At 38.8% G+C, this 23,486-nt stretch overlaps 1 protein-coding gene and 1 long non-coding RNA gene across 15 annotated transcripts in view; one reads left to right on the top strand and one right to left on the bottom strand.

Annotated features, from left to right (window-relative positions):
* The window catches only part of PKP4 (plakophilin 4), a 233,909-nt gene that overhangs the window by 35,521 nt on the left and 174,902 nt on the right, over positions 1–23,486 (top strand). The window contains exon 2 of one of the 14 annotated variants that reach the window (XM_077883072.1): positions 1,693–1,926. The exons of the other annotated variants lie outside the window; for them this stretch is intronic. The gene's annotated coding sequence lies outside the window, so the exon portion shown is untranslated. The remainder of the gene's footprint in view (positions 1–1,692; positions 1,927–23,486) is intronic. 14 annotated transcript variants of the gene reach the window in all.
* The window catches only part of LOC144304581 (uncharacterized), a 52,895-nt gene that overhangs the window by 20,708 nt on the left and 8,701 nt on the right, over positions 1–23,486 (bottom strand). The gene's annotated exons all lie outside the window — the stretch shown is intronic.

The following is a 23,486-nucleotide window of genomic DNA, read 5'->3' as shown; positions in this document are numbered from 1 at the left end:
TTGTGAACCTCATCATCTATTCATCTACTTGACTTTTTGGATATCCTCTTCTATAATTTTTTTTTATTAGTAGATTTGTTGGGGCTCCTAACTTCTTATGTTGATTTGAGGGATATTGTCATATTCCGGATATTAGTCCCCTATCAGGGTATTGCAAAATTCTGCTAATCTCTCATCTGGCTGTATACTTTATCCTTTGAAAAGAAATACTTAAAATACACTATCAAAATGGGGGGTGGTTCATTTTATTCTTTTTTTTTTTTTGCCTTATGACAAGTAGGTACTGAGTTCTTCCCTACTCCTGGGCTTCAAAGATGTTTTCCAACATTTTCTTCTTTTATACTTTTTTTTTTTTACATTTCACTATTAAGCTTTCCTTCCTCTGGAGTCCACATCGTGTCATGGCCCTGATTAAAAGCCTTCATAGTAAAGCCAGAACCCACAGAGGGCATATGAAGCCCCTCAGCATTTATCTCATACCTTTTCTCCCATTCAGATGTGCCCACACTGCCTCTTATTCACCTTTGTACTACAAGTACACAAAATCTGATGTTTTCTAAAACATTCTGTAGCAGAAAAGTGAGCATTGTGACATAATTCAGAAGTATTTTCCCTATTTAATTTAAAACCTTAGAAAGGGACATTTCTTTGGTTAATTTTTTTTAACAGAAATACTTCTATTTAAACTATAGAAGGTAGTACATTCCAATTATTTCAGGAGTCAAGCAGTATAGAATTGTACAAAGCATTAAATGAAAAATTCTGAACACCAACCCTTTTGAACTTTTCTCTTTGGAGGCTAGAGGGCCAGGGAGGGATGTCAAGAATTCTAATGCCCAGGCCATGTTCCAGACCAAATAAACCAGAATCGCTGGGGGTGGGACCCAGGTGTTGGTATTTTTAATAGCTCCCTAGGTGATTCTAATAAGTAGCCAGTGTTAGATGTACAGCAGTTCTTACAATACTTTAAAAAATCAAAATGGCTTATACCAAACGTATTGTTCAGCATCCTGCTTTTTTTCAGAAGAATTTGCTAAGTGAGATTTAAAACTCTACCTTCAGTTTAAAATTTAACTATAATTTATGAAGAATTCTGTTAATTTTGAACATGTTCTCAAGTATGCCGGCCTTGTTAATCAACTTGTACAGCATTATAGAGTAACTATTTTATTTTTTAAAGATTTTATTTATTTGAGAGAGAAAGAGAGCATGAGTGGGGGGGGGGGGGGTTGGGGCAAAGGGAGAGAGAGAAGCAGACTCCCTGCTGAGCAGGGAGTGGGACTCGACCCGGGACCCCGGGATCATGACCTGAGCCCAGGCAGATGCATAGCCGCTGAGCCACCCAGGCGTCCATTGGGTAGCTATTTTAAAGTGGTCGAGTATCCTTGTGAATAATGGTAACTTTTGGCTTATACATTAGTGATAGTGTGAAGTTCTTCCCTTTTAACATTAGAATTCAGAGTTGTCAGCATCCATGATGGATGGCCAGAGCCCTTTTGGGTTCTTTGTTTTTATTGGGCCAAATGGCAGAATGTAATCGGGCACTGAGTAGGAACTAAGGTGTATAAAAATTAAAAGCCAAAATAATAATAATATAATAATAATAATTTACTCAAAGTTTTTTTTTTTTTTTTTTGGTTTTTTGGTTTGTTTGTTTGTTTTATACTGCGATATCTTTTCTCTTATCCTCAGTAACTTCCTTTCCACCGCCTTCTCTTCAACAAGTCTCCCCGGATTTCAGCAGCCTGCCGCCTGCCCTCGTGCCTCCACCTCCTGCGAGCGGGCCTGCACTCCGGTACCTTCCACGGCCCGGGGCCCAATGCTGCCCCCTCTTGCTCCGGCTCCTCTCTCTGCTCAGCTTGGGAAGATTCTCTTCTCCTCACTGAAGTTTATTCTGCTTCATCTTGCCCGGCAGGGCAGCATTCGGTACTAGTGACTTCCCGCTCCCTGGGGACATGTCTTGTCTTCCTCCCTTACCTCTTAGGATACTTTGTTTTTCTGTGTCTCCTTTTATCTTTTCGACTCCTATTTCTTTTTCTTTTTTAAGATTTTATTCATTTGAAAGAGTACAGGGTAGGGGTTTGGCTAGTAGGGGGCACGGTAGGGGCAGAGGGAGGGAGAGGAAGGGCAAATCTTAAGCAGACTCTCTGCTGAGCAAGGAACCTGACCTCGGGCTCCATCCCAGGAGCCCCAAATCGAGATCATGATCTGAGCCTAAATCAAGATTCTGCCGCTTAACCGAGTGAGCCACCCAAGTGCCCCTCCAACTCCTATTTCTTAGTTCCATTTTCTGCTATTTGCCTCCCATTTGCTTAAGTTACCTTTCTTCCTTCTTAAAAAAAATTTCTATATGTTTGCAGTAAAAAATATGGAAACATTTTAAAAGACTATCAGAAATCTTACTGTTTAAAAATAACCTTTTGGTTTTGATTCTTTATGAAAAATAGGATCATGCATGCTGCATATGCAGTCTTTATAAATGATCTTTATTTTCTCCCTACCTAATAACATATATTTACTAAACTCTTTGTTTTTAATGTTGGTTTCTGTTTGAACTTTTAAAAATTCTTTTATCAGTTATGTATATAGTTCAATAATATTGAAAGGCATATAATAAATTAGAGTAATCCTCTTGCCTTGTTCTTTTCCCCAGAGGCATATGCTTTCAATTATTTTAGCTACTTTTCCTGATATTTATCTCTTCATTTCTAAATAACGTGGTTATACCATTTCTTGAATAATATAAGACGTTATCTACTTACTTTTTTTAAATGTAAGTGAAAATTTATACCTTATACCTCTTTACCCTCTTTCCATTTTTCTAATACTGATAAATTACAAGTATTTAAAATAAAATCACTATTCATTGTTTACATTATTTACACTGTGTAAATGTCATCCATCAGTGAGCCCAATAGTCTTTTTCTTTTTCTTTTTTTTTATTTTATTCATTTATTCATGAGAGACACAGAGCAAGAGAGAGAGGCAGAGATACAGGCAGAGGGGAAGCAGGCTCCATTCAGGGAGCCCGACATGGGACTCGATCCTGGGTCTCCAGGATCAGGCCCTTGGCTGAGGGCAAGCACCAAACCGCTGAGCCACCCAGGAATCCCCAGTCTTTTTCTTTCTGGAGAAGTATTTATCCTCCAGTGGAAATGCTTTCCTCATTTTCCATTTCCTTACTTTTTTTTTTTTTAATCTTTTTTTTTTAAGATTTTATTTATTTATTCATAGAGACAGAGAGAGAGAGAGAGAGAGAGGCAGAGGCACAGGCAGAGGGAGAAGCAGGCTCCATGCAGAGAGCCTGACGTGGGACTCGATCCAGGGTCTCCAGGATCATGCCCTGGGCTGCAGGCGGCGCTAAACCGCTGCACCACCGGGGCTGCCCCGTTTCCTTACTTTGGTTTTGATTTATGGCTGAATCTTTCCACACCCTTCTTTAGTCTCTTAGTACCATTTTCCATATGGCAGTCAGTCTAGCAGATATGTGAGTTTCACTGTTTTCTTTTGACCCACAGTCTTTGGGCCAACCCTATCTTCCTGCTCCAGACTGGGTTGGTTGCCCTCTAGGCTTGCTTCACAATTGAATGTCATTGCACCTGAGTAACCCTCATCAAGGGCGTGAAGGGATCTCTGACACTCCTGCATGTCAAGGGATAAATTCAACTATATAATGAGGTTAGCAAATCTGGAGACTTGTGAAGGTCTCAGAAGGTCTCTAGTCCCTATAGATGTCAAGCACTTAATGCTGACAGTGAGCAATGGTTGACCCTGGTCTTATGATTTGTATGTGCCGGCTCATTGGTCAGCACACTTCCTGATGTTTCATTCGAGGTCTGACCATTGATTTCCTCCTTCCTTTTCCCCTTTCCTTGCCCCTTGAGATCCCTTCTCTCAATCTTATTTCATTCTTCCATGTGATTATTGATTGCGCTGCCAACATTTTTTTGGTCTTTTGGGAAGAAGAGAATGGAATTCAGGGGTGCAAGATTTATTTAAAATAAGTCTGACATTTTCAGACTTCAGGAAGTAGGCACACTCTTGCCATTATAAAAATTGGATCATTTTCTTTTTAAAATTTAGGAACTTTAAACGATTCCCTGATGAAGAGGGAAAAGCTGTTTGCACTCAGCATATTTCTCATTATACTTCAACTCAAGATACTCGTCTATTATACTACTTTAGGCATTTGCTCTGTTTTCAGCACTCTAGGACAAGAGGTTATATATTTCCATTATGTGCATCCTGAAAATCATTTCATCTCAGCACTAAAATTGTTTTTTCAAATTGTAGAGGAGGAAATGAGTTCTGTTTAAAACAAAAAAGATATCTTAGTAGCAAAAACTGTAACCTTTATACAATCTTACCTAAAGTTCACTTGAAATATCAACTGTGCCAAAAATACTCTGTGAACTAGAAAGTTCCTTGCAATACTTTAAATAAGTGACTTAAAAAATACCTTACAGAGTGCTTGGTGGCTTAGTTGGTTAAGCAGCCATCTCTGAATTTCAGTTCATGTCATGATCTCAGGGTCCTGAGATTGAGCCCTGCATAGAGCTCTGTGCTCAGTGAGGAATCTGCTTGAGGATTTATTCTCTCTTTCTCTCACTTTCCCCCCTCTGTCCCTCTCTCCCTTCCCCTCTTCCCCCTGCCCTTCAGCTCACTCAGACTCACTCTCTCTCCTTAAGATACACAAATCTTTTAAAATATATATATATCTTAGTTATTTGAAATCAGATGAAATTATGAATCTGATAAGTCTGAAGTGATGATTAATAACATTAAGGATGGTTTCTTATAGAATAAAATATTTAAACTAGGCAATCACAGATAGTAAAAACACTTTAAAACATCATAGCAGATTACTTTCGTTACTTCATTTTTTAATTTATATTTTTAAATAAATTTTCTAAACAAAACCGCAAAGACTTTTTTGAGGTACTAAATATTCTCATTATAGATATAATGCATTTAATATTTCTTATAATTTGTAAGTAAACAGTTATGATTTTTTAAAGCAAGTAGAAGTTTTAGTTTTGCTATTTGCTTGTCCATTAAATTTAAACAAATATTTAAACTGCTTTGAACCTGTTTCCTTATCAGTGATGTCAAAATAATTCCTACCTTTAGGGGTTTTTGTGTTTTTGTTTTTGTTTTTTAACTGAATGAGATGAAATAAATAGCCGTTATTTTGTTTTAAGTTCTGCCGTTTTAGTTGTAACTATTAAACCAAATGGTATCATTTTTTTCAAACTCACAAAGACTGGCAATAATGAATAGAACCTTGTACAGATGAGGCTCACTGAGTTGAGCTCACGTTGCTGCAAGTGTTCTGGAAAGGAAATTGGTACTAAGCATCAGTAGCCTTAAAAAAGTACATTTGGTCCATGACTTCTAATGTGCTGAAAGGCAATAATCACTCAAAAGGACAAAGATTGTTTTCTGCTGAGTTGTTTAGAGTATTAAAAACTATAAATCTAAATATTAAGTTAATACATCATATAATAGACTTCTGTATAGCCATTAAAGATAGACACATTTTTTTTGAGAGAGATGTTTGTATTTTTAACCTTTCATTATGGTAAGTGGATATCAGTTTGAACATATTTTTTAACTGACTACAGGACTGGCTAACTTTTGCTATTCTGTGTTGGGCTATCTTTGCATTTATGCATTTTTGAATGCCCTTCCTTTTTCCCTGGCTCTTTGCCTAGTTTAAAGTTCCTAGTTGTCTTCCCTCTTGTCTACTTTTTCAACTCCTCTTTAGTTTCTTTGCTTTTGCTTGCCCAATGCTAGATATAAGGCACATGGAGAAAATAAGTGCTGGGTGAGGAAAAGCTACCTTCTCTTAAAAAAAAAAAATCCAATTCTTTACATTGTGGTTTTAAAAATGGTCTCTGAGTTTTACTGGAAACTTATGGAAAGAGCTTAGGAGACAGGTAGACCTGGGCTTGAATCCAGACTGTTTCATTTGCTAGGTGTGTGACCTTAGGGCAAGTTATTTAACTTCTCGCTTCTGTATTTTCAACAGTTATGAACCAGGGTTAACTTGTGCCTCGGTTTTGTCTTGAAGATTAAATGAATTGTATGTAAAGTGCTCATTATGATTTGACTTATGGGAAGTGTTCAATAGATTGTTGCTGATGTTGCTATTTTAACATTAACTTTTCAGAGATGGAGACCAGACACCTTATTTCAAGTGCTATGTCAGTGTTTAAAATGCCAATAAATATTGCCTATTTGGTGTGTAGTCAAAAGCCCAAAAAACAAATAAACAAAAGTTTTGGGTTATAGTACTCAAAAGTTCATCTGATGTTTTACATTTGAATTTGTATAAACTTAGATGTGGAGTGTGGCAGAAAAGGATTATGGGGAAGGAGGAAAAAAAAGTCTTAGCTCTCACCTAATTTAAAAAAAAAAAGAATGAATGACTGCCTTGAGGCAATGTGAGGATGGGCAAAAAGGGGAGAGGGAGAAGATTCTAAATTGTGCAGCTTTTCACACATTTTTAAATGAATGTGAATATAAAATTAGAAGGTGTAGGTGATTTGAGATGGACAAAAAACCTCCTCAGATATAAAAAAACATTTTTACAGTCTTCACTACATTCTCGTGATAGATTCTGTATATGTTACTAGTTTTTACCTAGTGTTCCAGAAATGTTAATTGTGTTGTGAATAGTAATTTTGTTTCTTGGGCTGCATTTTTCTTTTCAGCATTAATTTAGTGGTAAAAATCATTGGGAATCTGGTTTATTATGTTGATATTGGCCATATAGCCATCTCCTCCAGGATACTTCTTTAATATCTGGGGATACTGCACGGATAAGCCGTGGAAATAGGTTGATAGGGCAGTCTTAGGCTGTTCTGGAACTTACTCTGCTTTGCTTTGCTCTTAAATATACTCTTGCTCCTTTTGTTCAGATAATGCTGTTGCCCCTGTGCCAGCAGTAGAAGGGCTTTAAATGGATTTTTCATTAGAGGTAGGAAAGTTGGGGAGATCCAGTTGCTCTGCCTCTCCTGACCACTTGACTTTCCACAGCACAGCTGGTGATGGTAACATCATAGCCTGTGGCTACAGAAAAGAGCAGAGCTGCCTGCCCATGGATTGAGCCCATGGGGCTAGTGCATCAGCTCAGTGCTCTGGAATCCAAAAGTATGTAAGCATGTACAATAAGAACTGTAAAATTACCTTACATGAAAGGGTGCCTTCAGGGGTACAAAGTAACAATCACTTTAGATTTCCTACATGTTTGAGCAGTTTATAGTAGTGGTTAAGAGAGAAGCCTTTGGAAACTTCATTTTAAATGCATATGACCAAATGATCTATTGGCCTTTTTTAAAAATTAGAAAATGAGCCCCTTTTACATCAGCACTGTAGATGTGTACGTTGCCTGAGGATGCCTAACTGCCAACCCAAACAGGCATCGGTCCAGCCCGCCACCCCCGACCTTAATGCACAGCAGGCCCAGCAGCCTCCTGCTGAGCAACCTGCCCTGTCCGGTCCCCACCTTCTGTCGTGAAACATGCTGTTGACCCACCTTGCTCAGTTTCTGAGCTTGTTCTTGGGAGAAATTCATTCCTTGTGACCCAGTTGTATCTCTAGCTCTAGAGAAATCATAACACCACTGAATTTTGACCAGATTTTTTTTTTTTAAAGATGTATTTATTTGAAAGAGAGAGAGGCAGAGGAAGAGGGAGAGAGAAACTTAGGCAGACTCCCCACAGACCTCAGAGCCTGATGCAGGGCTCAATCTCACAACCCTTAGATCATCACCTAAGCTGAAACCAACAGTCTGACTCTTAATTGACTGTGCCACCCAAGTGCCCCTGGCTAGGTAATATTTATTTAACACATATCTTCATTTAAGTTAGAATAGCAGAGGTCAGCGTTCTGATAATTCTAAAGGATAGTTGGTCATTTGTCCACTAGCCTAAAGGAAAATTTATATTTGTGTGGTGACAGAGCAGAGCATCATTGACCCCTACTACAGCTTGAAAGCTCAGTGGCCTGACTTCATGGCATTGTGTTCTAAATCATGCCATTGTCTTAATACTTGTTCTTCAACTATTTAGTTACAAATGAGGTTAATTATTTCTGGAAAAAAATTTGGTAATGCATGAACCAAGTTAAAAAATGCCCTTGCCCATATATTTGTCTAGTTTTCTTGAATAAAATGAAGGATATCTGAACATAAAAAGTATAGAGATTCAGAGTTTAAAGTACAGAATGCATGAATTGATCAAAGTCTCACCTCTCCAGACTTGAATTTGCAATTTATGATTCTATTATTATGCATCTAGTATATATCAGGAGTCAGATGCTAATCTTACAGAAATGTTAGTACAAATTATTAAACTAATGCTAGAGAAAGTAGTTGTGAAAGTCATCTTCCATAGTAAGTTGTTGGCACTTGTAGGGTTAGTATATAAGGTAATTTAGTATGTTTTACATTCATGAATAATCAGGGCAGACTACTTTTGCATGTTTGTTTCCTGATTATTCTATTTTTAGCACTTCTATCATTTCTCTTTCTACTGCAAGAAGCTGGAACATTCTAACCGCAGTGCGGTGCACACACCCATAGCGCAGTGGCAAACTTGAAGGCCCTGGTAAACTCAGTTGCTTCTTTAGAGAAAGCAATCATCCTGATAAACTGCCAATGATGACAAGCTAGTTGATTATACCAGTCAAGGTTTGTTACTAAGCATGCAGAAATTTTTATTTTTGCCTTACAAATAATGTTTTTGTTTTTGATAAACGTGTATAGTAGAAAAATAAAGATAACCCTTTCTCTTTTTAAATATTTCATTTATTTATTCACAAGAGACACAGAGAGAGAGAGAGAGAGAGAGAGAGGCAGAGACACAGGCAGAGGGAGAAGCAGGCTCCATTCAGGGAGCCTGATGTGAGCCTCGATCCCAGGACTCCAGGATCATGCCCTGGTCCGAAGGCAGGCGCTAAACCAATGAGCCACCCAGGGATCCCAAGATAACCCTTTCTTATTAAAACGTGAGTTCATAAAGAAAAAGGCACAAAAGGCTTCCCTGTTCATAGATATTTTCCTTCCCCAAGCAACAGAAACAACAGTCCTTATTTAACTTAGCAGCATAAGCCTGCAAGTGGTATTGGCCTCCATTTTCTCCCCACACATGTGTCTCCTAAGCAATCTCTGGCTTACTTCAATCATGGAGACCGTGATAGCGTGTATGCAATTGAACCAGCTTTCCTGTGTTGTTGACCTAGGGCCCCCCTGGGTTGTGGAACTACTCTTGTAGAGTTGGCCACTTTGGGCCTTGAATCTGGCTGAGCAAAAGCAATTTGTAGCAGCTGATGAAGCTGTGGATCTCGATTAGGTCCTTTCTGGTTTTCTTCTGGCCTCCCTCAGAGTGACCCATCAGGTCTACAAACCTGGTGTGTCCAAACTGAGAGTCCTTATTGGCTCTGCCTCTCGTGTTCTCTAGTTTCATCATGGTACCAGACAAAACCGTAGTTCATGCTTGAATTGTCTTTTTCTGCTGCCCCCATGTCCAGTCAGCTATCTTTGTTTGATTGACTTGTGTAAGATTTCTCAAACCTGTAGTCTGTCCAATTCCCACTTGTATTTTTCTTCCTACCTGAATTGTTAGGATATGCTCCCAATAAGGCCTCCTGCCCTCTCTTCTTCCCAGCCAGCCTAACATAGTAGCTAAAGTGATCTTCCTGAGATATGAAAGTGATATCATTCTCCTGCTTGAATATTTTGTTGGAGTCCTGCTGCGTATCACACAGGGTCAGGCTTCTTAGCCTCGCCTGTAAGACCAACAGCCATCCATGTGTTTCCCAGGATTTATCACTGTCTCCCTTCAGGGACTCTGTCATTCAGCTGAACCCCAGTGATCCTCAGATCTATACATATCCTGCAGTATACCACCTCCATTCTTTCTGACCATGCATTCCACTCTCCCTTGAGTTTCTCCTTCCCATTTTTTACTCAGTGTCTAAGGGCTGTGTACCCTTCAAAGTCCTGCTCAAGTATTTCTTCCACAAAGATGTTTCCGATCACTAGCACCTCCTTCTTCCTGCCTGTATGTGTGCATATACACCATTGCCCCTTTATTTATACCTCTTTTAATTACCTCAGGTACTTTTTGACAATGTGTTTATAGCCATATATCCTGTTTCCTTTTTTTTTTTTTTTTTAACTTATTTATCCATGAGACACACACAGAGAGAGAGAGAGAGAGAGAGAGAGGCAGAGACAGGCAGAGGGAGAAGCCGGCTCCATGCGGGGAGCCTGACCTGGGAATTGATCCCCGGTCTCCAGGATCACGCCCTGGGCTGAAGGCGGTGCTAAACCGCTGAACCACCTGGGCTGCCCTGTTTACTTCTGAACTTACTTTGAGGTTAGAATTAGCTTCTGATTCACTCTTGTATTCTCCTTGGTGCTGAGCATGGTGCCACACACATCAGTAAGTGAATCCACAGATCTTGATTTTTAAGATTCCTGCTTATCTGTGTTTTGTTCTCTACAAATTGCCTTTGATATTTGGTAATATTTATAAAGTTGTGTAGGAAGTAATGTTAAGAAAACTTATCCTTGACCATTTATAAGAGAATTTGATTGACATTCCTTTGTTTTAAGCAATTTTATGAGGACTTTGTGGTAACATTTATTATACTCTATTTATAAGTGGGGAGAGACAGCCTTATAATAGGAGGATGGAGAGATCTACTTGTTTATACTTTGGAGTAAAATTCTACCAGTCAATTTGATAAGATATTAAATGTATTTTTAAATATTTCTAATAAACCATGGGAGTTTGTGTATTGGTGAAGAAGTCATGAGGATTGACTACCATGGGAAATGACTTCCATTCTTCTGTTAATTAGAAAAGATTTCCTATAAGAGAGAATCTTTTAGACTTTCCAATATTAGAAAGAAATTCAGAGATGTAGGTATCTGGGAGAAGACATGGACTAATGTAAAGGTATTTATATTCTGAGTTACCGTGACAACTGTGCCTTTAGGAGCCATCCTCAGCAGCTCTGCTCCAGGCAGAATGAATACCAGAGAGCTACGACAGATTCCGAATCACCTTGCCCAGTGTCCTTGCTTTTACTGGGCTGCTGGAGGCTGCCTCTAACTAGGAGCCATTTTGTAGAACTATTGCTTTGTCTGAAACCTGGCAAAATATAGCATGGCTGCTAGACCTAGGCACAGATGGGTTTTAGATTGAACTTGGTGAGGACAACAAGCATCTTCAAAACTCCCTAAGGAAGGGTCCAGGCTCAGCAGCAATCTGGGAACACTGTAATCCCTGGGGCGGGCTTCCCTATTCTACTGCAGCAGACCCTGGGGCCTGGTGGGCTGTGGCCTCAAGTGGGCTATGTGACTTCAGAGATGTGTTATTAAAAAGGCTAACATTACCAGTGATAATGTCTCATTTAATAAAGCGAAACAACCATAAACCCAATGTTTATTGTTGCCTTGCAACTCTGCCCTTCTAGGTATCCACTGATGTCACTTAAAATGAGCCACTTTATTTCTAATTGCTACATGCCAGTTTGGTTTATGTGCTTCTGTTTCTCAGCATTCCACAGATGCCACATTACTCAAAGCTGCACTTTAGTGCATCTTCACAGATTTCTCCCTCCCTGCCCTGCACAGCCTCCCTGCTTGAGGTTCTCATGTAGCAGCTGCTTGCATACCCTGCTGATACCCATCCACTGCACATGTCCAGACAAATGAGCTAAATTGGAGTGAGCATGGCTTCAATGCTGGTGAACTGGCTATGCTCCAGGACTTTGCCACTATGTCTTGTCATCTGATACTGTTTTGTTAAAGAGGCAGATTTAAATACCCGAGTGAGGGCACAGCCAAGTTTATAGTTGTGTGAAAGGTGCATGATTATTATTTAAGTCTCTGTTAAAATGTATGGTTTTGATTCATTCTCATACTGTCTTCTTAGCACATGCACAATATCACCATGCAGATGTAAGATTTTCTCACCTAAAACAGGTTGTGACTTTGATCTTCTTACTTTTCAGTCCTTCGTATCTTTAGAACTACCAGATATGTTGATGTTGGTTCCTGGAAATAAGGTACTGGACTCCTTATTAGTGACCTCCAGGTCCATTAGAATCCAGATTCCTGCCTTGTAGCTTAGGGTCCATCTGAACTCTGGTTCTATTTCTTCTGAGATTGATATCTTCCTATTCCTAGTGTGGGAGCTCCCCAGAAAGCTTTCAGAGAAGCTAGAGCCCAAGCTAGTGCCCTGGGCTGGAAACCTTAAGTTTCAATCATCTCTCAAGCCCCTTTGAACTTTAAAATTCTGTTACAAAATGCCTCACCTTTAGTTCCTAGTCCTGCACTTTGCCTGCCGTCTTACTTATCCCCAAGTCCCATCTGGTCTGTAGCTGAAGTGTCTTCTCTTCACCCCTCCCCTTTAGCACCTCCTTTCCTATTCACCTTTGAGGTGAATCTCTACAGTTGCCTGTAGCTGACCTCCCACCACCAGACTTCTGCTCCCTCAGCCCAGGTAGTCTCATGGCAAACAAAAAGCATTTCCAATGCAACACTACCCTTGAGATTCACTTGGTGCAGTTGGAGACATTGGTTCACAAAGTTGTGTTAAGTCACCTGCTGATAGGTGCTGATGGTGATACAGAATGTTTATGTGTGATATAGTGTCTACAGTGTGTTAGAAATAGTTTTTGTAAGAATAAAAGTAGACATTCATAAAAGCAAGAATAGTAAGCTCTCCCTGTTTTAAAATAAACTTTTGGCACAAATCCTTGAGACTTTCTGCTCCGTGGTCTTCTATTTATATATTTAAGAATGCTGTGGGAATTCTTGGTAAGAAGTGTTAAAGATTTTAGGGCCATCTTCTACCTCTCTTAGCTTTGCTATCCACATCTGTTTTGCATAAATCCAGTTAGAACCTCCCCTCATAGGAATTCTTTAGCCTAATTAAAACTTTGAGCCATAACACATATGAAGGAATTGGAAAAACTCCTGGAAGCGACATTTGTCAGATGAAATAAGCAATATCCAAATTGTTAACTGTACTTGTATGCTTCTGATGTTTCATAGATGCATGTCGTCTCGTGTAGAAGATATGTTGAGAGGAATTTCAGTGATGCTTTAATTTGTTTCATATTTAATTTAATTGGTAGCCAACTCTAATCTAACACTTTAGCTTCAGATGCCATTGATTCTCCTTTTACCTCTAATTTCCTCCTCCCGTGATTCAAAAGTACTGTGATAACATATAAATAAATGCAATGCAATGGTTTGACTAAGAGAATTCACTACTAAAAATGAATCCCATAAGTAACTTCATGAAGAATGTTTTTGTAAAATGAAATTCTATTTTCATATATATATACAAACATTTTATCTTATATTTTCTTACTGGGGATGCACTCGTAAGTTTTTTAAATTGTGCTTTTAAGATCTTACATTATTGAAATTTTATGTTAAAAATTTGAACACTCCAAGCATTTTAAATATCTAATTTTTAATTGAATATTTTAGCAGCTTGGGGCATCTGGGTGGCTCAGTCAGTTAAGTGTCCTTGATTTCTGCTCAGGTCACCATCTCAGAGTCGTGAGATCAAGTGCCCTATAACGGGCATGAAGCCTGCTTAAGATTCTCTGTCCCAACATTATATGGTCTCATTCATTTGGGGAATATAAAAAATAATGAAAGGGAATAAAGGGGAAAGAAGAGAAAATGAGTGAGAATATCAGTGAGGATGACAGAACATGAGAGACTCCCAACTCTGGGAAATGACAAGGGGTGGTGGAAAGGGAGGTGGAGGGGGGTGGAATGGGGTGACTGGGTGATGGGCACTGAGGGGGCACTTGACGGGATGAGCACTGGGTGATATGCTATATGTTGGCAAATTGAACTCCAGTAAAAAAATAATTAAAAAAAGATTCTCTGTCCCTTTCCCCCTGCCTATTCCCTCCCACTCACATGTTCTCTCTTAAAAAAAAAAAAAAAAAATTTAACAGCTGGGCAAAGTTTATACTTTACTTGGAACAATTTTTTAATTTCAAGCCCAATAAATAATTTCTGAGTTATTGACTTATCTAAAAGTTCAACATTGATTCTATAGTTAAGAAATTGTGTTCTTTAACATTTTATTGTAAAATTTTCTATAAATATAAACCCAAACTGTATTTTTTATCTTTATAGAGTTATGAAAACACTGTTTTATTATGTTACTTCTGATTTGTTATTTTGGCACAGTGATTCTCAACCTTTCATGTGTGTGTCTGAAACACCTGGAGCAATTGTCAAAAACAGTGACTGTGATCTCCTCCCAGGAACTCTGATCCAGTAGGTCTAGGTCTTTGCTGAACCTGCTGGACTGTTTACTCAGAACCACTGGTTAGGAATTCTAGTAAAGAGTGATCTTTATGATTTTCAAATATAATGAGTCTGAAACACAGAAAATGTAAGAAAGTTTCACCAGAGATCTCATGGTTTATAATTATATTTAAGACTTGGAGCCTGACACAGGGCTCCATCTCATGACCCTGAGATCATGACCTGAGCTGAAATCAAAAGTCAGTCACTTAGCTGACCACCTGTGTGTCCCTAAGATGCTTTTTAGCCATATTCCTTTTCTTGCTGTTCCTAAGATACTGCATTCCACATATTTGGATTTAAATATATGTAGTGCTGACAGTATGACTGCTATTACTTGGTAAATTACCAAATGTACATTTGCTAGTTTTCTTTAATTTGAGAAGTGGCGATTTACAGCATTGCAGTGACTTTTAAGCTGTTAACTTTGCATCAGTGTTAGAAAGTCAATATAAATAGGTTTTTATAAAGCACATGGCCCAGTGCCTCATACACAGTAGATGCTCAGTAAATATTGGAATGGGCAATGAATGTACATGCAGCCCGTTTTCTTCCACCATAACAAGAGTTACTCCTTGAAAACTTGGCTGATCCAGCTTTGAATATCTGAGACTTATCTGGTGCATTGACTTTACCATTTTTGCCATCTTTGCTTCTTATGCTTATATTCCTAAGAGATGATTATCTCACTGTTAATTTAGCTCTTCTAGTAAGAGTGGGAGACAAGTTAAAACATAAAACTAAGCCCTCACTTTTCTCTTAAATGTTAGTAAAACTTACTAAAACAGGTAGTGTTAAAGTTCCTTTGGGGATGATTTAGGTTCATTAATCAGGTTTATTCTTCTAAATACATTTTTTTTAATTAATTAATTAATTTATTTATTTACGATAGTCACACTCAGAGAGAGAGAGAGGCAGAGACACAGGCAGAGAGAGAAGCAGGCTCCATGCACCGGGAGCCCGACGTGGGATTCGATCCCGGGTCTCCAGGATCGCGCCCTGAGCCAAAGGCAGGCGCCAAACCGCTGCGCCACCCAGGGATCCCCTAAATACATTTTTTTAAAAAAACTTTATTAGCTAACCTGGAATATAAGTGACAGCAAGTTAGATGCTATTTTTGTCTTTCTTACAAGTACACAGGAATTTCCAGTTCTTTATTCTGACCAAATTTATTATAATTCCCAAAATATTAAATATATTGAATATCTAATGTTATATTTTCTAACAATTTCAATGATGTTTTTAGCTTTTTTGATGGCTGTGCTATTGATTATAACATACGAAGAGTCACTGTAGACTGCTAAACTCCTGCTCATACCAGTGTTCACAAACATGATTCTTTCCATGAGAAAATGGACAGAAGAGCTTAATAGTGTCTTCAAGTTGAAATTAAGAGAAAGCTCCATTCCTGTCCTGGCTCTGATGCCATAACATCATGGACTCTACCTCATAAAACATTTGCTTTAAAAAAAAAGATTTACTTATTAGAGAAAGAGAGAGCATGTGCACATGCACACACATCTGAGGGGGCTGGGGACTGGGAGGTAGAGGAGAAGCAGAGATTCTCAAGCAGGCTCAGTGCTGACCATGGAGCCTGATGTGGGGCTCCATCTCACAACCTGGAGATCATGACCTGAACTGAAATCAAGAGTCGGACCCTTAACTAACTGAGCCACCCAAGTACCCCCTCATAAAGTATTTCTGTACTGCTCCTCCTTAGTTCATAAGGATATTATAAGAATGAATTGGGTAACTATTTTGAATGGCTTTAGATACTGGGAAGAAAGGTATTCCATAAACCATACAGATTTAGGAAAACAATGAATTCAGCTGTGGACATGATGAATTTGAGGGTCTGGAAGGACACACCTGTTGATGGCCAAGAAACATGAAAATTGAAACTGAACTCATGGCTACAGAATTGTTTTTAGTGGTTACAGGAGGCTCATCCTTCAACTGCTAGTGCAAGCAGTCCTCATTCTGAAGCATTAAAACATTTGGAAAACAATAAATCCCAACTTTTTCTCTCATAGCTATACTGCAGATTTTGAAATTTAAAAAGGTTGCATAGCATTAAGAAAGTACTTTTGAGTCAGATGGTAGCTCACTCGTGTTCCTTTTAGGACTGCATTGCTTTGGTTGCATCCTGCAATTGAAAGAACTCTGCCTTGTGAACCAGCAGATGCATTATTAGCTAGACCTTGGGTAGGTTGTCTCCTGGCTCAGAGCCTCCCGTCACCTCTCTAAAGTGCCATTCTCGATGATGGTTTCTTCAGAGGAGCAGCCTGACCAGTTGTGGCAGAGGAGATAAAGAAGGTCCAGGAAGAGTAGCTCCTGCTTTTATTGTTTTATGTATTGGTATTACTTTTGGAGTTTATTTAGAGAAAGGGGTTAAGAAAATAAGAAATTTGGAAAACTTATCTTGTTGATGATCTTCAAGGTCCTTCCTGTCTCTAGAGTTGTGTGAGGCTGTTTTTATTAGTCCTCAAGTATAAGTTGCTACCACAGAAGTTAGCCCCAGTGTTTGGTGTCTGTTGGTGATCTCCAGCATTTCTGACCAAAGTGCTTCTTGACTAATCTTGTATTTGGTTAAATGGCTTCCTTAGAGTTTGTTGCTACTCTGTTTAATACTATTTTGTGATTTTTGAAATCTGATCGATTCGACATAATTATCTCTTCAAAATTTATACTTATGTCTATTTTTTCACTATTAGTAAAATTTTATAAATTAGAATATTATAATTATCTGAAGAGAATAGGAAAGAAACATTAGAGTGGAACTTTCCCCTGTTCTGTCTGACTAAAATGCTTTTATGAACTGTTGCCAAGAAATTCCTGTAGATATAATTTCGCCTTGTATACTCTTAGGATGGATGGGCCAGCCAACGCTGGTAAAAATATTTTGGCTAGGGAAGATAAATCAAAAGCGGTTATTAAAAGAATGGCTAAGTGGTTTCCAAAAGAACCATATTTAGTTAATGGTTTTCTTCATGGTTGCACTCACTTTTGAAGACCTGGTCTTGGGAGTTGCTGTTGCTACTTTGTCTCTCTTGGTTGACAGTACAGAATTACAGAAAGTCAGAGGTGAGAAATGGTCAGTGATTCCCCTGGTCAACCTAAAGCCTATTCCATCCAGCCATAGGCTGTTTTGTACTTGGTTTTGCTTTGAAAGCCGAGATGACATGCCAGTCACTTGGACGTTTTCATATTTTGTACGTTTCTCATGACATATATTTTGCAGTGGTGCACATATGTTGATCCATAAATGATTGGTATGACATACTGAATCGGAATAATGAATTCAAGTCTAGAGAGAGACCTGTGTATTTCTCAGTGTTTCTTTCCATGTGACTGACAACTGTGAAGGTACAAAGATGACTTCATGTTGTTAACGTAGTGGCTTTGTTGTGATGTAATTTCAGTAGCTGTTCCTGGCAGCTGTTAGTCAACAGTAAATTGAAAGCCAGCTGGTTTAGATATCACAGTGGTGAAGCTCTACAGAGGTCTGTGAGACTGGGACTCAGTTATGGCAATGTGAGACTGTCCCAGCCGACTCTCAGTTGTGTTTCATCTGATGCTTTCCCAGCTCTATCTCTTGCCTGTCTTACTCCATTTGAAAAACTCCACTTTCTTCAAAAGGTAAATTGCAGGCCTTGATAGGACAGACTTTGGGCTTCTTGACAGTAAACACTGATTTTCAGTTTGTTTGTTTTTTCAAGATTTTATTTATTCATGAACGACATGGAGAGAGGCAGAGACACAGGCAGAGGAAGAAGCAAGCTCCCTGCAGGGAGCCTAATGTGGAACTGGATCCCGGATCCCGGGACTGCAGGATCACGCCCTGTGTCAAAGGCAGATGCTCAACTGCTGAGCCACTCAGGCGTCCTTGTTTTTCAGTTCTTTTGTGACCATCAGATTATTAAAGTTAATGTTGATGTCTTGCTCAAACTTCTTTTGTTTTTTTCACAGATACCAAAAGAGCAGAGGAAATGTATTAAGCAATCGATAAGAAAGTGATGCTTAGGGTCACGGAATTTCTTAGGCTACTACTTGAAAAAGCTCTCTCAATCTTTATTGCCAGTTGAATGCAGGGTAATGTGAACACAGTGCTCTCCGTGGTGATCTTTTGTCCATGATTTAAAAATTCCTGGATCCATCCCCAGTAGTGGACTTTCTTCACCTCTGCTCATTGTGGCTCTACTACAAGGTGCCTGCTGCCTTTCTCCTTTCATAGACATGTGCATTTCCCCACCCAAAGAGTACTCTGTCCCTTAGACATTCCATTGAAAACACGGAAAACAGAAATGAAGATGCCAGTGAGAGAAGATTAGAAACCACTTCAAGTCCTAGGCACTTCCAACTCCCACTGACAGTTCTTGCATGTGTTTTAATAGTTTACAATTGATATATAGGTAGGAAATTGATAGTGAGAGATCTGCTACTTTCAGAGTAGTAGTAGTGACTTAGAAAGAAGAGAGAATTGTTAGGCTATAAGATAAGCAGATTGCCTTTTCAGTGTCTTTTTCTACTCCATCAAAGTGACAGCTTGCTCCATCTTCATCAAACGTTAAATTAAATGTCTAATTTATCATAATACCTCTGATGTTCAAACTTATATATGTTGCTGTAATTCTTACAGGTTGTGAGGGTATGTGCTTCCATTTAGACAGATGGTATTTTTGACACAGCCATTATACTCCTGCTAGGCTGATTGGACATCAAAATTTTATATTCACACTATTACCTTAATTGTAGAGAGATTCTGGGGTGGCTGTGGAAAGTCATCTAACATGTGGTCTTCTTTGCACTGCCAAGGTTCTAAATATTTATCAATCATTATTTATTTATACTCGGTAATGCCATACTTTATTGGTGAATGTTCTACTTTTCAGAGGGCATTAGGTAGGTTCTCTGCAGTATCTAAAAGAAATATGAGCATATCCCTGTCAACCTGTCAATGAACTTCAAATCACTATTTATGATCTTCAGATTAATAAAAGCAAGTCTTCCTGCTACCCCTACCCCCCAAATTAAAATGACATTAAAATGCATCTAGGACACAGTATTTTAAATTCAAAATGCTTATGTTTTGAGACTTGGTTATGTCACATTAATTTAGATTCTGAATTTGTGATCAGTTTGATAAACTAAAGTTACCTTTACATTCTGAAAAAATGAAATATTAAGCAAAAAAAAAAGTAAAATTTTAAGAGATGTAGATATAGTTCCTCTTTGAGGCATCCTGTCACATTGTTTTAGTATCACTAAATGCTGCTTTGGTCTGCTCATTAAATTAGGGCACAGATACCTTTATTTTTAATAGTGGCAATAAGAAACATGTTTTTATAATATGGAATAATCTAATTATTTCATTTTCCTGCCCATTTAATCTGAACAGGTAATGTTTTAGTATATGGAGACATCAGGACTTTGATAACAGCTTTCTAGATTATTGCAGGGATCAGAATTAAGAAATACCAGAGTGAACACATCGTGACACGGGATGAGTTATCTCCTGCTAGTGGAATGTAGCATTCTTGAGTTGTGGTTATTCTTCCTAAATTCTTCCTTTAAGGAAGTCAAAACTCTCACCTAAAAAGAAACAAGTTACCTAACTAGGAAGATAGAAAATGAAATCTGATTCGTTTTGACATTTTTAGTGCCAGCTACTGAACAAAGAACTTCTTTAAGGAAGTTCATTGTTCAGGGGTTCTTTTGCTTTGAATAGGAGCCATCTAATTTATTAAACATTTTTCTGCAAGTGCAGTAGTACAAGCCAGTTTCTGTTTTCAACTCCTCACATAGTAAAACCAGTTCTGTCAGGAGGCATTGTATGCAGTGCCCCAGCACACATACTACGTACCAGAGAAAATACAGATATATATACACTTAACTCTAAATAGGTGAGGGCATTTTAAGGAACAGATACAAGTGGGTGAAAATGAGCACTGTGTGTTGTTAAGACTCTAACTAGATTAGTTGGACTAGAGAGATGAGTCATCCAAAAAAAAAAAACAGTTGCAGAACACATTAAGGAATGCCTTCTTAAGGGTGAGGCACTTACAAAGTATGTGTGCAGGAGGAAGAAATGGTTCGGTGAAGCAGAGGCAGGGAGCTTGGTTTACACTTGCTTGTGGAGTTATAAGGACAGAGGTGGAGGGGCTGTGTTCTGGAAGCAGCAAGAAACAGGACTGGACCTCTGCTGGGGAGGGGGAGGCAGGAGGGCTGAGTTGAAGGCTTGAAAATCCTCACCCACAGAGGGATGTGTTGAGAAGGAGCTGCTGTTAATAAGGATACCCACAGTGTGGGGACAAGCAGACACAGAGGGCCCCCTTCCAAATTTCCACCTAACTTTGGCCTCTGAGTTTTTTTTTTTAAGATTTATTTTTATTTATTTATGATAGACATGGGGGGAGGCAGAGACACAGGCAGAGGGAGAAGCAGGCTCCATGCCAGGAGCCCGATGCGGGACTCGATCCCGAGACTCCAGGATCGCGCCCTGGGCCAAAGGCAGGCACGAAACCGCTGAGCCACCCAGGGATCCCCTGGCCTCTGAGTTTTATAGTGATCTGTACTGATATATCTGCCCCATCATTGTCTTAGAGTTCTTCATTCCTCAAGGTCCAGCACAATTCCTGTTGTCCCTTGGGAGCCAGATCTGTAAGCCTCAGTGAGTTGAGGAAGGAGAGCCCTAAGAGAAATGTAGGGGAGAAGGAACATTCAAAGGTCTGTAAGACCCATGTTAGAGTCCTGCTGTGTCACCTGCCCCACAGAACCTTTTCTCAAATCCTTTAAATTGAAGGTCTTTATTTTTCTCACACATACTGTATTAGGTTGATCAAAAGTATACTTTTTGGTTAAGATACACAATTTGATTTGAATGCTAAAACTTACCAGTACCTCCAAACAAATAAATGTTTGGAAGAAATTAGCAAGTTGAAGAATTTGATGTAACTTTGAACAATTTAATGTATTATTTATCTGATGAATAACATTTGCTCAGTTAACTGTGTCACCCGATTGAATTTCCTTCTGGAAATCTGATAGTGAGACGTGAGGAAGACAGACACACTGAAACCAGTTAGGAAGACATTTTCAAAGTGAAACTTCCATTGCAGTTTTATATTTGTTCAAGTTTTCAAACCAGAACACTTATTTACCTTTCCTGTGACTAAGACACACCATTTAAAATTTACACATGAAATAGGAGAATATGTAAACACAAGCTAGCCAATAATAGATACCTACTCTGAATCAGCCCCACTGAGTGTTTCAAAAATCCTGAATAAAACATAAAAATTTTTATAGTCATAAAAATGGGGGTAGGATTAAAGCCAGTAGAAATGGTATGGTATAAATTATAAAACACAAAACACTGTGAATTCTAATGATAGGCTTTATTTTAAAATGTATAAAACAGACATAATTGCCTAGGTGCTTTCTAGATATGTGTGGAATACTGAGTCATATTATCCTGGTTCTTGTTTTAAAATTGTTTGCCCTTCAAATAATGCACTTCTTTTAAAGCAAATTTTAAAACAGATTACTAGACATAAATGATATCTCAGAATTAAGGTAAGCTTCTGCAAAAGTTGACTTAAACTAATGAATGTTGAAAGAATCTAGTTTAACATGCATATGTTGGAGTTGCAATGCATAGGCATTGCAAATGCACAGCAGTGGTAGAGATTTGTGGAACAGTTGGCATGGAAAACATTCCTAGGCAGCTCTGTAAGTACATAGCTGTTTTCATCCTGTTGTAGAGTGACTAACAGATGTATATTACTCATGGTGACTAACCTTTTTATTTATGTGAGTTTTGTGTCACCCTTTCTTAAATTTCTGAATTATAACGAGTCACTAGTCAGCTAGATTGTTGTCTAGAGAGAATGAGATAGTGGTAGAAATGAGGCTTCCCCTAAATCACACCAGAGCTTTGAAGTCACTGCAGTCCTGAGCCTGGCCTCAGTTTTTTTGGTTCTAAGAAGGAAGACTAAATATAAACCAGAGTGCTAATTTGTTAATTCATAATTATGAAAATGTCCATGTTTACCAGACAGACTTTCTTCTGGCCATCAGGGTTTCTGGGTGGAAAGAGAGTTTCAAGAGAGAATTCATTTCAGGACTGTTGTCCCTCATAGATATAGAAGAGCTCATATTTTTCACTTCCCCAGGCAGAGCCAGGATCTAGGTTTTCCCTTCCTGGGATTCATAATGACTGTTCCCTTCTCCAGTTTTGATGGTAATAACACATGATGGGTCACAATCACATTCTCATTCTGGGCCGGATGTTAGGATCCTTTCCTTGATTATTTTATAAAGTTATTTAGAAAAATGAATTTACTGATTCTTAGTTTATTTCTGCCCATATCTAATCTTACCCTTATTTTATTGAGTTTTCTAAATCTCCTGGGAGCAGCTCTATTTTCTTTCTCTCTAGATTTTGAGGATCATCTCCCTGTAGCATCTAAGTGTGCCCTGTGAGGATATTGAAGCCAAGAGGATAGTGATACTCGAGGACTTCTTTGTAGTCTCCTTAAACAGATCACCTGGACAATGAAGGACAAGTTTTCCCAGGATTACATTTATCATTGTATTCCCAGAGACTTGGGCACATTATGGAAAGAAGACTTGTTTTCCCTTACAGGTCCTGCATGGCATGTGGTGGTGGTGGTGGTGGTGGTGGTGGTGGTGGTGGTGGTGTTCTTCTTCTTTCTTCTTTCTTCTTCTTCTTCTTCTTCTTCTTCTTCTTCTTCTTCTTCTTTCTTCTCCTCCTCCTCCTCCTCCTCCTTCTTCTTCTTCTTCTTCTTCTTCTTTTCTTCTTTTTTTTTTTTTTTTGGCATATGTTCTTCTTGAAGTCTTCTTTGGTGAAGTTGCTCCATTCCCCGCAGTTGCTTTCTAGCTCCTCACGGGGCTTTCCAGATGTTTTCCCACTACTACAAGTTGACACCATCTAGCTTCTACTCTCTTCTGCTGCTCCTCCTCCTTGGTATCTGAGTCCAGGTTATATTCCCACCTTCGCTGGTGCAGAGTGCATCTCTTCCCTGCCTTCGTGGTTCCTTCATCTTCTCATCTCCAGAATTTTCTCCCCTGTTTTCTCCACCCCCCAGGTTAGACCATCAGCATT

The sequence above is a fragment of the Canis aureus genome, chromosome 34 (genome assembly GCF_053574225.1).
Source record: "Canis aureus isolate CA01 chromosome 34, VMU_Caureus_v.1.0, whole genome shotgun sequence".
In the NCBI taxonomy this organism is placed as follows: Eukaryota; Metazoa; Chordata; class Mammalia; order Carnivora; family Canidae; genus Canis; species Canis aureus.
Note: the sequence above shows the minus strand (reverse complement) of the source record. Positions and strands in the feature narration are given on the sequence as shown.